The sequence below is a fragment of the Ochotona princeps genome, chromosome 22, assembly GCF_030435755.1.
Source record: "Ochotona princeps isolate mOchPri1 chromosome 22, mOchPri1.hap1, whole genome shotgun sequence".
Lineage (NCBI taxonomy): Eukaryota > Metazoa > Chordata > Mammalia > Lagomorpha > Ochotonidae > Ochotona > Ochotona princeps.
The window spans coordinates 4,578,042-4,593,183 of NC_080853.1; positions in this window are offsets into that span (position 1 = coordinate 4,578,042).

Here is a 15,142-nt window from a genome sequence, read left to right on the forward strand (position 1 = left end):
AGTTGGACAAACGAATCAACCAATCGAGATGTTACCTGGTAATAGTGTCTATATAGATTTTTTAAAAATAGCATGAAACAATGATTGATGGGTGTTGTCACCCATTTCAATTCTGTAATTTCTCTAGGACACTTCAAATGTCCAGCAGATATGCCACTTTGTTTCGTGTTTTTAAGTTTATTAGTTGTCATCAGCCCAATGTAGAGCTTCCCAATCAACACATACCAAGAAATGAAAACAGGATCTCATCCTGGACAAAGCTTTCCAGCGTCTTTATTAGCAGACACACACACCATAGATTCAGAAGGCCCATCTTTGGAAGAGATTGTCACTAGCTGTGATAAACATACTTTGTGTGGTTTTTACGAATGGTAATTCATAAGTGCAATGACAAAATTCTTCCCATGGACTGTTTAACCAGCTTTGTCCACCAGAATTTGCAGGACTGATGTGCAAGTCCACCCTCGCTCCCGTTTAGAGTTCAGCATGCCGCAGTCTGGGTGCCTAACACAAGGACTGCCCAGCTCACGGCCTGTGGTGGGCAGAGGCCCATTTTCTCGACCATCCCATTTGTACCACTGGATGTTTCCTACTGCATGGCTTTTCTGGGTCTAGGTTTACCACTCCCTTTATTACCCCCAGAATGCAGGCATACAGCAGAGCAAGCAAGGACCTCAAGGATCATCCTCCAAAGCTGCCTTCTGCAGAAGGCGAAAAACAAGAATCAAAAAGCAAAAATAAATAGATTAACTGCCCAAGTCTGCACTCACCTCCCCTTGACCACCCACTGCCCACACGGCACTGAGCTAGATTAACTGCCCAAGTCTGCGCTCACCTCCCCTTGACCACCCACTGCCCATAGGGCACTGAGCTAGATTAACTGCCCAAGTCTGCGCTCACCTCCCCTTGACCACCCACTGCCCACACGGCACTGAGCTAGATTAAATGCCCAAGTCTGCACTCACCTCCCCTTGACCACCCACTGCCCACACGGCACTGAGCTAGATTAACTGCCCAAGTCTGCGCTCACCTCCCCTTGACCACCCACTGCCCACACGGCACTGAGCTAGATTAACTGCCCAAGTCTGCGCTCACCTCCCCTTGACCACCCACTGCCCATAGGGCACTGAGCTAGATTAACTGCCCAAGTCTGCGCTCACCTCCCCTTGACCACCCACTGCCCATAGGGCACTGAGCTAGATTAACTGCCCAAGTCTGTGCTCACCTCCCCTTGACCACCCACTGCCCATAGGGCATTGAGCTAGATTAACTGCCCAAGTCTGCGCTCACCTCCCCTTGACCACCCACTGCCCATAGGGCACTGAGCCAATTGAGTAGACCAAGAGGACTCGGGCAGACAGGGACTCATCCAAACCACATCAAAGCAGCAGACACTCATGCCACACTGCCCTAAGAAAGGAGTTAAACTGGAGAATAAACACATCTTGCCCTTCATGCAGCTTATAATATGCCTACCACAGTATTCGTCTCTAAAAATTGATACATGGGCAAAGTACTTAAATGAGTATGATTTTGAAAAACTTGTCTCATTGTTGCCACAATAACAGCTATCCTGGGATTATGAAGATAAATTGATTGATGTAAAGTATTTCATAATAAGATACACTGAATAATTTCCGCTTATCTGTTGTCATAGATATATTTCATTTATTGTCACAATTGCTGCTAAAAAGCCAGAGAAGTTGTTACTGGCAGTACAAAGCTGAGAATTCCTACCACCTGTTCATGTGTTTTTATAAACCTCACAGCCCGTGTCACAAACATTTGATTCCTGACCATCACCCTTGGTTAGCCTTGAGCCATCAAGCCAGGTTCTCTGGGCTCAGTTCACCACAGCAGGCCCAAGACTTGCTAACTCTGTTCACTGGGGCCCCAGAATTTCAAGCCTCTAAATAGTGAGTCATTTGTGCAAACATCCTCATTTCACATACTTTCTGGAAGCTTCTGCAATGCCTGATAGCAGCTAGTTATTCTGCGTTTGTTTCAGTGAATATCTGGAGTTGCCTGGTCAACGTTCTGTATATTGCTAATTAAAACATTAGAAAAGAAAAATGCTTTGCTATGAAAGTTTGGGTCAAAAAAAAAGCAGTTGAATCCAAGGGGCTCTGATTGGAGAACCCCTGGGGTTTACTGTAAAGATTTCAAGCAGCAGCATGCTGAGCGTTCAGCACACACAGCTACGATTTCAGCTCAATCCAGTCTCAGTCCATCTCGGCTAACTCTTCCCTGACAATCCATTAAGAGATACAACACCTAGGTGTGCAGGCAGGCTTTAGAATTTTGGCCCAAGATATGGGGGAACTCTTCAGTTTGGACAAAATAGCTTCCACAGCCACTTAGAGAACAAGAATAAAACTACTTGGGTTGCAGAATATGAAAATTGATTAAGATCTTAAAAGAATTTCCAATTTTTTAGTACCACACACACGTACAACATTTTCCCACAGACATCTCATTCTCCATTTTAATCACCTTCATATTCTTCTGAACTCTCCTAAAAGTGCACACAGTACTTCTCATAGCAGCAGAAGGCTCTGGTTTTTTTTAAGAAAAAAAATGAGATTTGGAAGGCAGAATGACGGATAAGGAATAGACAAAGAGAAACCACTAGTTCACTCTCCAATTAAGCACCACCGCCGGGGCTGGACCCGTCAAAGCCAGGATCATTGGTCTGTGTCTCCCACGTGGGTGGCAGGGACTGAAGTGCTTGGGCCAATACCTGCTGCTCTCACAGGCGCATCAGCAAGAAACGGCAGCAGAATCAGCACTCCAGTGTGCAACCCAGCCACCCCAAAGGGCTGATTCAACTGCCTCTCAACACCGCCACCGCAGAAGGCGCCGAGGTATTCAGGCTGTGAAGAACAGTGACGGCCCCCTGCTTTCCCACCCATTCCTCTGATGCAATGTACTTGTCAAGGTAGTAAGGAACTTGCCCTTGTTTCACGTTCTTCAAGGTTCTCCCCCTGTGCCAGGACACTCTGGAGAGCACAGGCCACGGGGGGCTCCTGGGCTCCCATTTGCACTTCACAATAAGCGTTCTATTTTCAGAGCCAAGTTCATTGGGAAACTGGGACCTGTGTGTAGCAAACCTTAATAAAAATAGCTCATAGAAACTGAGGATTTTCAAATTATGTAACATACCTCACTTTATATACGGCTATGTGTGTGCATCTATCCATGTATTGTCTTATTTGTATACACACACCCCACCAACCCCTTTGAAGAGGAGGAACAGGAAGGCGGCTGTTAGAATGCTGAGGTCTTGTTCTAGCACACCTCCACTCAAAGCCTTCCACAAATGTTTGACAGAAATATAAATGCCTTTCTAGGGTCTGCAAGGTCCTCGATATTCACCATAACTCAACATCCTCATCAGATCTGACTTACTAGAAGTTTCTGCCAACTTCATTACAACCACACTGGATCACTTGCTGCTCTTCCAACACATTCCTCCTGGCCTCATCTTGTGCCTTTGCACTTGCTGTTAACTGCCTGCTATATTCCTCCCCCAGAGAAGCACTTGGCTCATCACTTTGGCTCTGCCAAACAGCACTTCCAGCCTACCGGCTTCCCTGGCCAACCTCCCTCCCGTGAGCTTTCCTAACCCTGCTACAACCCGACAAACTCTGGCCATTTGTTGACTGCGTCTGCCCCATTCTCGTGATCTTTAGGATTATAGGAGATTTATTTTTCTCACACCCCAAATGCCCAGAATGGGGAGGTTGCAAATATTCACTTAAGGAATGAGGCTTGTTTGATGCAGTTGGACTAGACTTGACTTGTCACCAAGCTTGGAGTTTGCAAGGTACAAGACAGAGAAGCACAGGCATGGCCCTTGCCAGCAGGAAAAACAGCATCCAATCCGCAGAGCTGACCCCCACCCATCACATTTAACTCCTGAGAAAACCCACGATCTGAGGCGACAGTCCAGGGAAACAGCCACTCGGGCTAAGCGCCATTCCAGACAGCTCATGCCAAGCTTTAGGATGCAGATGGTCACAAAGCAGGTGTGCAGTGTTCTCAGACCAGTACCATAAGCCACTGGGGCCTCAGGGACATGTGCTCTGGGGAACACTGCCTGGTTCTCAGTTTTGTTGTCTTTAAAGGTTATCGAAGCCACCACAAACTAAACCTGCTCATGAAAGGCAATCCAAAGGGGCCAATTCCTGGTGCCATGGTTCAAACTGTTGCTTGGAATGCCTACATTACATATTACCATGTGTTCATGTAAGACCCAGCTCCAATTCCAATGCCAGCTTCCGGCTAATGCCCACAGTGGGAAGTGCAAGGGATGGCTGAACTGGCCCCGTGCCAGTCCTGTACGACCTTGGGTTGAGCCCAGTTTCGCTGGCTTCTGCCTGGCCCAGCCCTGGATGCTGCAGTCATCTGGATAGTCAACTCGGGGGGGGACTGTTTTTGTCTCCCCTTTCCACTCCCTTACTTCATTTCAATTACATGGAAAGCAGCACAGAGCTGATAAACCAAGCAATAGGCTTGCACAGCTCCCTGAAATACCAGGAGCAGTCTTACAGACAGGGTCCACGGTGAAGTTATGTAGTAGGTGGCTAAAGTCGAAGTTCCCAGAGCAGAACGTGACCCAACAGAGGATGCTGGAGCCATCTGGGTACTCTGTCACTTCCCAGCACTTCTTAAAGCAAGAGATAGTAAGCAGACCGCTTGAGCTGTCTCTGCCTGCCTGGTGCTCAGGAGAGGTCACCTGCTGTTTCTTGCTGCCCCACGTCCATTTCGCTGCCTTTCACTCTAGCCAGAGTTCTACATCCAAAAAGCTATTTTCTTCTATGGTGGAAATACAGCAGGTTTGATCCTGCTTTATTGTCATGGGAGATGCAGCAGGTATGCCAGCTGCAGAAGCCCAGCATCACATCACCAAGAGGGATTAGGAGGAGAAGGCGAAGAGGACTCCAGCCAGCAAGGGACCAACAGGGAAGGGCAGAAGATTCCAAGACCAGAGCAACATGTTTCTCTGGAACAGAGGCATGGCAAGCACGCAGGAGGGACAGAGCTGGACAAAGGGGAGGAAGGGGAGGGACAGAACCGGCTGGTTAAAACCAAGGCGCCACCAGACAGGAACGAAGGTCCAGGCGAGTCCAGTGGAATCGGTCAATTGTCTCAGAGCAACGCCTGCTCTCGACACCCCAGGTGAGGATTTGCACCCTGCAGTTTTAGACATAGCATTTCCCAGGTCCCTGCCCTCCTCCTACCATGAGATGTGCGGATGTGTGTCCGGAAGATGAGCTGCACAGCTGGGCCTAAGGAAAAACTCAACTTCCCCTCCAGGAAAGCAGCCCTCTCCCCCTCATCTCTGAGAGCAACCCTGCTCCCTGAGCCTTCTCCCCTCAGCCACGTCCCAGTTTCTATTTTGTGCTGGGGAGAAGAGGTGAGGAAAACAGGTCTGCGAAACCCAAGAGGATGCTCAAGAGCCAAACAGACAATCCACTGCTCACTGCTTCCCAGAGAGGGCCAGACCAGCACCTGCACAGGCAGAACAAACAGGGGACAACAAAAATTCTAAGATGTATTTGAAAGGAAGAGTTAGAGAGGGGCAGACATATTTTCAATTCATTCGTCCACTCCCCAGATGGCCCCAACAACCAGAGCTGGGCCACACCAAAGCTAGAAGCTTCCAGGCCTCCCATGTAGGTGGCCAAAGCCCACAGACATGGGATATCCTCTTCAGCTGGTTTCCCAGGCCCTTAGCCGGGAGCTGGATGAGCAGTGAAGCAGCCAGGACACAAACTGGTGCCCATATGCAATGTCGACATTGCAGGTGACGGCTTCACGCACTCTGCCACAACCCCAGCCCCAGAAGAAACATATTTTTGAAAAGATAAAGGAATCATTGGGACTAGATCTGCTTTTGCAAGAACCACAAGGCTGGACCTGGCATTGTGGCCAGCTGGTCAGCGACCACTCAACACCAGGCTCACCCATCCGAATACTGGCTGTTCAACTCCCATATGCTCCACTTCTTATGCAGCTTCCAGCTCGCCAACTTGGGGAAGCAACAGATGATGGCTCAAACACTTGGGCCCCCGACATTCACTCTGGAGACCTGGCTCGATCCTGCTCCTGTGGCCACGTGGGGAGTAGGTCAGCAGAGGAAGAATTGGTCCTCATTTCCATAACTCTGCCTTTAAGTGTCTCGGTCTGGAGAGACAAAGAGCAATGCCCTAACCTAACATTGTCTTCATCCGAGGTGAAACTGTCCTCCAACTGTCCTCCCAGGAAGCTAACAGCTCTTCACCTCCTCCTGGGCTTTCTGGGCAAGCAGCTTCAGACGGACAGACTGAAAAACCATCTTTTTAAAGTGGTTCCCAGTTCCTTTTTTTATGATGTTTACATAGTTGATCGGGATGGGAAGGATCAGGGGTTAGGAAAAGTGGGTGTGATCATTGTTTACAAATTTTCTATTTCTTCTTCCTGGATCTGGGGAAAAGGAGAATATAAGGGGAGAAGTTATACCCAGCCTCCCTACCACCTCATACCAGGGGAAGGGAACGGCCTCCTGCTAGGAATCCAGGAGCCCCATACGGCCCCTGCTCCGGGGCCCAGCTCTATCCTCCTGCTAGGAATCCAGGAGCCCCATACGGCCCCTGCTCCGGGGCCCAGCTCTATCCTCCTGCTAGGAATCCAGGAGCCCCATACGGCCCCTGCTCCGGGGCCCAGCTCTATCCTTATGCACAGCAGAGGCCAAGATCCCCATTTCTTGGGAACTGGAATGGAAGCTGCCAGACCCAGCGCGTTCACTCCTCGCTCTCGAGTCACAGATGAGCAAGTGTGTGCTTTGCCTCTGCTAGAGAAAGTGCTTGGAATAACACAGATGTTCCCCCGGTTTACAGCAAGCGCAGCAGTCGCTGCAGAAATAAACATTATGGGCTTGGCGTGGCAGGAACTGCAGAGAAAGCCATAAGCCAAATAAGAAGAGGGTAGCATGTAAGCTATTTTGACTTTATTAGCGATAAACCCGGGCTTATGCAGGGATCAGAGAATGCAGTCAACATCTTTAAAACAAGTTGCTCATTCTTTCCTGCCTCCGTTCTTTTCCAAATGAGGAGGTTGCCACCTTGTGGCTAATGTTTCCAACCGCAGTTTCTGAAATAACAAGAGTCAGAATTGAAAGGCTGTCCTGATACAGCCGAGGTCAGCCACGGGCCGATAGAATGGACTATAGCTAATAGAATGAACTTGGATCTCAAAATTACTCACTGACCTTTCAGAATCCCTTATATGTGGTCAGCTCCTAGGAGACAAAGTCAAACAAAGCCACCACTCCTCTGTGGTCTTACATTCTGCCAGGACCACTTATTCCTGCTGGGACTCACTCCAATTTTGTGCATCATTGAATGCCTCCTACGCTACCCTTTCCCAAAGCAGGTCAAGGCCACTATCATGGCACTGATCCGCCTATTCTCTGCTCTCCAGAGGCACCAGGCCTGCCACAAGATGCACACCCAGATATCAAGAACGTCTCTGTACCAAACTCTACCTCTCCATTTCATTGCTCAGGAACTCCGGCAGGTGCTAGGTGCAATTGCCGCGTGACTACCAGGTGGCACCTGACAGGGGGGGTGAGCACTCCCGCATCTCCTAGTCGGTGCCAAGATCTCCGCTGGGATCCCTGGGAGGCAGTGCAACCTGGGGGCCTGGCCTGGCACTTGGGTACTTACTCTACAAAAATAAAGCAGCCTTTGTCTCCAAGTTGGAAAATTTAACAGCAAAGCTTACATCCTCACAGTTGCTAAAAAAAACTTATTATTTGAAGGCCGAGAGATCCTCAGCTTTAATGCATTTCATTGCATGCTGCAGTCCAGCTCAGGCCAACTGACCCCACTATCCAGCCCACACTTATCCTGGCAGGCACTACCACCTGTCCAGCCAGGCACTACCACCTGTCCAGCCACGTACTACCACCTGTCCGGCCACGTACTACCACCTGTCCGGCCAGGCACCACCACCTGTCCGGCCAGGCACCACCACCTGTCCGGCCAGGTCCACTCCCAGCCCTCGTTCTCATGCTCACTGGTGGCAGCTACAGCCCATCAGAAAGGTGCCCAAAGTTTCTCTACGGGGCCAACTCCCAGTCCCAGATCTTATACTCTCCAGGTGGTTCTGTAGTCTAGCTTGGCAAGCCTGGCTCCCAGTCCCAGTATTTGCCAGCTGATGCGATGGCAAAGCCTACACTTACTCCGGCTCAGGTATGCACCAGTAGGTACAGTCATTTAGCCCAACCTGGCTTTTCCTCTAAACCTGCTCACATGTAGACCAACGGGTGTTTTAGCCCTTCCTAGCCTGGTCTGCCCCCATCCCAGTTTTCATGCTTACCAGCAGGAATAACGGCCCAGTAGGGGCATCCTCACGGCCCAACCCCACCCCTGCGCCCATCCGGGTCTTATGTGTACTGGTGGGAGAGATGCGGCCCAGTCTGGCTTGGCCCATGTCACCTTGGCATTAGCCTGGTCCAGCCTGGCCTGGACACACAGACCATTTTTAACATCTCATTCCATGTTTAGAATACGTACTCTTATCCTGTTTTGTAAATGAGAAAACCAGGTTTCACACGGCAATACTAAACAAGTTGATGAAAGTTAAAACTCCTAAGAGATCGACATTTTTCACCTGAAGATTAACACTACCTAGGGGTCTTCGAGCCTAACCAAATTTTTAGGCTTGTAAGATCACTACTGGCCACACTTGGCCCTTCTAGTGCAAAGTCAGCCAACAAGAAAGCCATTGGCATTTTCTTGGGTGGTAGCAGGGGTGCCAAAACAGGGACCTGCCTTCTGACGAAAGCCCTCAGACACAACAGCAACTCAAGTTGTGACTTTCAATCATCAAGTATGGTTCAGCTGTGGCTGCTCCCAGGCCCCTGCAGTGTGTCACTGTGGCCATTTTGCAGTGCCAAGTGTTGCCTGGTAACCACTGGCATGCCATCTTCAGATATCCAGGGGAACAGAGTTAGAACATTAATACCAAGGGACTTTCAAAACATGCACAGAAATGGAATAAGGGTTAAGTTTGTTATTCTGAAGAATAGTTTAAAGCTACGCATACATAGGCTGTTAAGAATGCTAAATGGATATTAAGTAAAACCATGCCTGTATTTCAAAGTGGTTTTTTGTGTGTGTGTGCTCTAGTAATATTTAAGATTTATTTTTCTTGGAAAGTCAGATACACAGAGAAGAGGACAGAAAGATCCTCCATCCGATAATTCACTCCAAGTGGCCACAACAGCTGGAGCTTAGCCGATCCGAAGCCAGGAGCCAGGAGGAGCCAGAAGCCGCCTCCTCCAGGTCTCCTACAAGGGTGTAGGGTCCGAAGGCTTTGGGCCATCCTCCCATCCTCGACTGCTTTTCCAGGCCACAAGCAGGGAACTGGATGGAAGAGGGGCCACCGGGACATGAACCAACCAGCCCCCATATGGGATCCAGTGTGTCCAAGACGAGGACTTTAGCCACTAGGCTGCTGTGCTGGGCTCTGTGCCAATCATCTTTAAATTCCATTTCCCTTAACTTCAGAGCATCCGTCTATGTTCCTTGAAGAAATTTTGTTAGCTCTTTTCCCAAAAATGTTCTTTACCACTACAAAGAAATTCCTGAAGTAATTATTGCCACCTCAGAATATAACAAGTTCAATGAGCAATACTTAAGTTTTGCTTTATACCAGCACCTCCACAAAAGGTCTGACAGGATGAATCTTACAAATTGTTCTTTTAAATATTTTATTTATTATTAGAAAGATACATAGAGAGGAGGAGAGAGGAAGATCTTCTATGCACTGATTTTTTAAAATGATAGCATTTATTCGCAACAAGGAAATGACCAGGGTGATACGCACCCTAGACTCAGTGGTACCCCATCTGGGATTCTTAAACCAAGATGGGCAGGAATGAGTTCTCATTGCAATACAATTTTTTAAAGATTTTGGAAAAGGTTCAAATGTAAAAGTTATCCATTCATATGAATCACGTGTTGAAATTAACAAACCCAATGAAAAGCCCATCTCCCAAGACTCCTTAAATCTAAGCTCTCAGGGCTGGCATGGTGGCACCTAGGCTAGCCCCTGTGATGCCAGCATCCTGTACAGTTTGTGTCCTAGCTGCCGCACTTCTAACCCAGTTCCCTGTGAATAGCACAGGAAAGCAGCCGAGCACGGCCCAAGGCCTGGGGCCGCTGCACCCACGTGAGAGACCCACGGGCTCCTGGCTACCATTTCCATGCCAGCTCAGCTCTAGCTGTCACAGCTATTTGGGGAGTAAACCAGCAGCTGGGAGATCAATCATTCTCCTCTCTGCAACTCTTTAAATCTGTTTATTTTACTTGAAAAACAAAAAGCTAAGTTCTTTCAATGTCATGGACTAAACAATTGTTATTTAACTGGTATAATTTTAGTTTTTTCAACAATGGAAAACATGTATTTTCCTAGTCGCAACAAAGCAAACTGAAACGTTGAGTACAGTAGTTTCAAGTATAGCTTATGATTCCTTATTCTCATCCATGTCTATACTTAAATTTGAACAAATCCATCATTTGAAAAAACTAAAAAGCAAAGAAAAAATCCCAATTCTTTAGCTTTTAAAAACCTCTTTAAAATGCAATTCTACAACTGGCCATGGAAACAAGCAGCCCACAGGCTTACTGGCTGAAGCCATACTGTGCTGATAGAAACAAGCACCCTAAGGAATCATCCGTGGAATGGTCCCTCCAGCAATTCTGTTCCAAACACTTGACAAGAACAGAGAACAGAAGATGAAATAAGTATGTATTTAAGAGGCAAATAAAACAGCAACTCCTGGAAGGTTGAACAGTGAGATTTTCAGCTGAAAGGTACTTAGAGATTATTTGACCTGGAGTCCATGTGGAAAGCAGCTTCAAGTTCATGTCTGCCTACAAGTGCTCTGTGGTGGGCTCTGCTCTGCCGTCGCAGACCTGCCTTAGATCTCTTCAGGAGCTCCCACAGCAACGCAAACTAGCCAGACAAACCTGTGACACCTGAAAATTCAACATATTCAAACGGAAGCGTCCAAATACAAATTCTCAATTTCATGGTTTTCCAGAATATTTAGTCACTGTACTAGTAACAGACACAAGAAGTAAACTTGGGCCAATCTTTCAACCTACATGGGAGTACCAAGTTTGTTTGCTATGCGTACATTCCAAATTCCCTGCACTCCCATGGGAGACCTGGATGAAGCTCCTGGCTTCAGATCAGCTCAACTCCAGCTCTTGTGTCCCCCCTCTCCCCCCCAGGAAGTGAACTACTGAATGGAAGATCTCCTCTCCCTGTAAATCTGCCTTTTATTTAAAAAAAAAAAAAAATCTTGTTCCGGCTCCAGTATGTCTTACTCATTCTGCAGGCATCGTCTCCACCAGAAAGCCATCCCAGCCATCCCAGGCACAATTACAGTCCTCTCCTCCGGGTTTTCCAAACCTTCATGCCTCCCTTGTATTCACAACCTTACTGTCTCCAATTGCCACTCAATTAGCATCTCGGTCCTCTTGAACTCACCCACGTAGTGTTGATTTTTTCCTCAAAAATGGCTCATCCCTCGGGCTCGGCAGCGTGGCCTAGTGGCTAAGGTCCTCGCCTTGATCCCATGTGGCCGCTGGTTCTAATCCCGGCAGCTCCACTTCCTCTCTATCTCTCCTCCTCTCAGTACATCTAACTCTGTAATAAAAATAAAATAAATCTTAAAAAAAAAATGGCTCATCCCTTCAATACAGTTGTTCATACTCCCTGGGCCCCAAGGTAATGCTGGTATCAATGAAGCGGTTAGTCCCCTCAAAAAACAAAGCACACCAATGAATTTGTGCATCACATACCACGTGATTCCAGGTTTGAGAATACAAGTCACTCAAATTAGGACACCCTGCTTCCCTGGGAAAGCCCAGCCTTCAGCCAAAGCAGCAGTTGATGAGAGGAAACGACAGGAGGACATGTGAAAGATGCAAGCAGTCTCCACTGTTCGCTAGCTGCGCCCACCAGTTAGGTATTTAGTGGAAGGTGTGTGGAGCTCCCAACACCCAGACTTCTGAGCCCCAGCGCCCTGGCCACTGTGGGGTGTGCAGAGGCGATCAGGATGGCCAGGCACGAGGAGTCTGAGCAGACTGTGTCCCAGTGCTGTTGCCTCTCCAGCTACTGCATGTTCTCAGAGCATCAGTGTGGGAGAAGTGCTAATGACCATATTCATTCGCTGTGTCCACAGGCAACCTCAACAGAATGACTCCTGCTGGAATGGGACAACTGTAGCAAGTTTCTGGAAGCTGGAATTAAATGCTAGGTGCATGCTAAGAAAATTTTGACATTTATCCTCATTACATATGTGCATTTTCCATCAACATTTTGTACGTGTATTCTCTCCAGCATGTCTTTGGAATTTCTGAGCCAGGAAGGAGACTAACAGGTTAGAACAGACATATCCAACAGCAGGCAGAATGAACTTTTAAGGCTGTCCCCTGCAGAAAAGCAGCACTGGTATTTCTTATATGGAATTTGAATAAGTTGATATAAGAGAAATTTCTTCTTCCCCACTGGCCACCTTGCTCTTATCACAGCAGGATCCATGGCTGTTTGTCTCAATTCATTCGCTATATTTTTCTGCATGCAGTTGAAAAAAAAAGTAACCTTTTGTGTAGGATATTTACATACAAATTTATTTCTGACTTTCATGACATGCTACAAAATCAGTGTACTGTGATGTGCCACTGTATAAATAGGGAAATACAACTTTTTTAAAAAAAAGCAATTGGTTATTAGAAAAGTGAGGTTATAACAGAGTAGAAAGCAAATCTCAGCTAAAAAAATATACCAACCAACTCTGAAAATTCTGACACCGTCTTCCATTGAAAGCTAGTTAAATGGGTCTTTGAATTTATCTGTTTTATGATGGTTGACTGGTCATTCTGCTTAGAAGATGGGTTTTTCTAAACAGTCCTATGGAACAAAGTCATTAAATGAGGGATGCTGGCATGTCACAGGATCGACTTAGGAAAGGCCACACGGGTCTTAGCGAGATTCAAATGAAAGCAACTGCTCTTTTCTCAAAAGAGCGTGAGCTCTACCTGACAGCAGAGAGCTCGTGTTGCTGCAGCACGCTATACAAGAGAAGGCAACAGTGGATGGAACAAGCTTGGGCTGGATGCTTAGACAGCTCGAGGGCACGAACACTTTCAGTGCCAGCCATGTGCCAGACACCGGGCTTCATACCTATCAATTCCCACAGTCCTCTTTAGGACACAACCCCAGAGTCAGTGTTAGGGCACAGCAGGCCAAGTTATGGCTTGAAACACCAGCATCCCAGACCAGAGTGCCAGTTCAAATTCCCACTGCTCCTGCAACGTTCCTGGGAAAGCAGCAGAGGGTAGTCCAACTACCTGAACCCCTGCTACCCATGTCTGACACCAGGATGAAGTTCCAGGGACATAGCTATGTGAAGTACCATGGGCTACATCATTTCAATAGAAGACACAAACAAACTGGCACTCAGAGAAATCAAAGAACTTTCCTAGAATCATGTTGGGGTTCATACCTTATTCTGGTACATGCTAAGGCCTTGCCATGTCCTGCATGAATGGGAACATATATTCGTTTGTCACGGGGACTATAGCAAGAGGATCAAGAAATCAGACCAAGTCCTCCTCGTTAAGATGAGGCAATAGCCCAGGCCACATTAAAATTTTCATGGGCTATAAATACTTTTATCTTCATGTTCGTATTCCTCCATAAAAAGTATTAAAATCTTATTATATGACTGAGTTGGTATGAAGACAAATGCAATCTAAATCAGATTTTTCTTTTGATATTAAGAAACATTTGCATGAACCCCTGAAATTCAGAAGCTGCACCTTCTGCGCCTAGTGGACCAGGGAGCCCTGTCATATCATGGAACTGCCCATCAGCTAGAGATACCATGCACACACATGCCCTGTTCTAAGTCCACGTGTCGCACGTTTTCCAAATACCACTAGCGGCCTTCCTGAAGATCAGTTCTATGGGGAAACAAGATGGCTCCTCTGCCCACAGGCATCCATCCAGAGAGATGGAGGGCACCATGCTAGCAGGAGGGCTTTCTCCTCCAGGAGCTTTGCTCCACGGGGAAGGGAAGGCTTCCACACGGGCGGACAGGCTTCGGCCCAAACTTCACTGCCTGGAGCTGGGGCCCAGAACACCCCAGAGAATCTGGCAAAGGATTTCAATAGGGAGCCACTGCTTCCCCTACACAAAAATCAGGGTTGGCATCAAGCGAAATTCAAATTACAGAGGCAGTCAGCTATAATTTTTTGACTTAAATCGACTCTAATCTTAAATACTACTCAATTTAGCAAAACTTCAGCCCAAAGGAAAACGTGCTTCTTTGGGTTTTACCAGGATTATTGTGATCTCCAGCCTCTGTCAGCCCCGGAGCAGCCGATACCTAGGTGTGACTTACTTGTGCCAACCTGCATGTCCACAGCACCTACTTCCGCACTCCACGTATATTTTTACAAATTATTTTCTAGTACAAGACACTGGAGTTTTCTAGGTCAACCAAAATAGGTGTGTTGTTTGTGTCTGCTTCTGCGGCTAAATCTCATCTGCAGGCTACTTTTGGCCTTGATGTGCTGTTCTGCGAACACAGGGCTGCACGTGCCTCCTTCTCGCCTGGGAAGTGGCACTTGGCCCAGAGGCACACATCTACTCGAGCTTTCAGAACACCTTCTTGCGACCTCTGCATCCTTAGCTAAGGTCCTGGTTCCAGTCCTGGTCTCTCTACTTTAGATCCAACTTGAAGATAGAACACAGGAACCACCTGGTGAGTGTGCTGAAGAACATGATTAAAGATATCAGAGCTTTCAAGTCTCTAAACGGCTGCAGTGGGGAGGAAAGGAAAGGAAAATTACTGAATGATTCAAAGAGCAAAACCATTAAAGGAAAGCCTGCCACCTTACCCTGCCCGGGGAAATCAGTCTACTCATAGGGCTGCCACCTTGTGTCTCTCCCATTTGTAAGCTGATAACAGCAAGGGCTAACATACAATGACCATGATAGCAATCCCTTTTGATTCAGGAGATTTTTCAAACGGCAGGTGTTCTGTGAATTTTGACCCTTTTCGTGCTAGGTATTC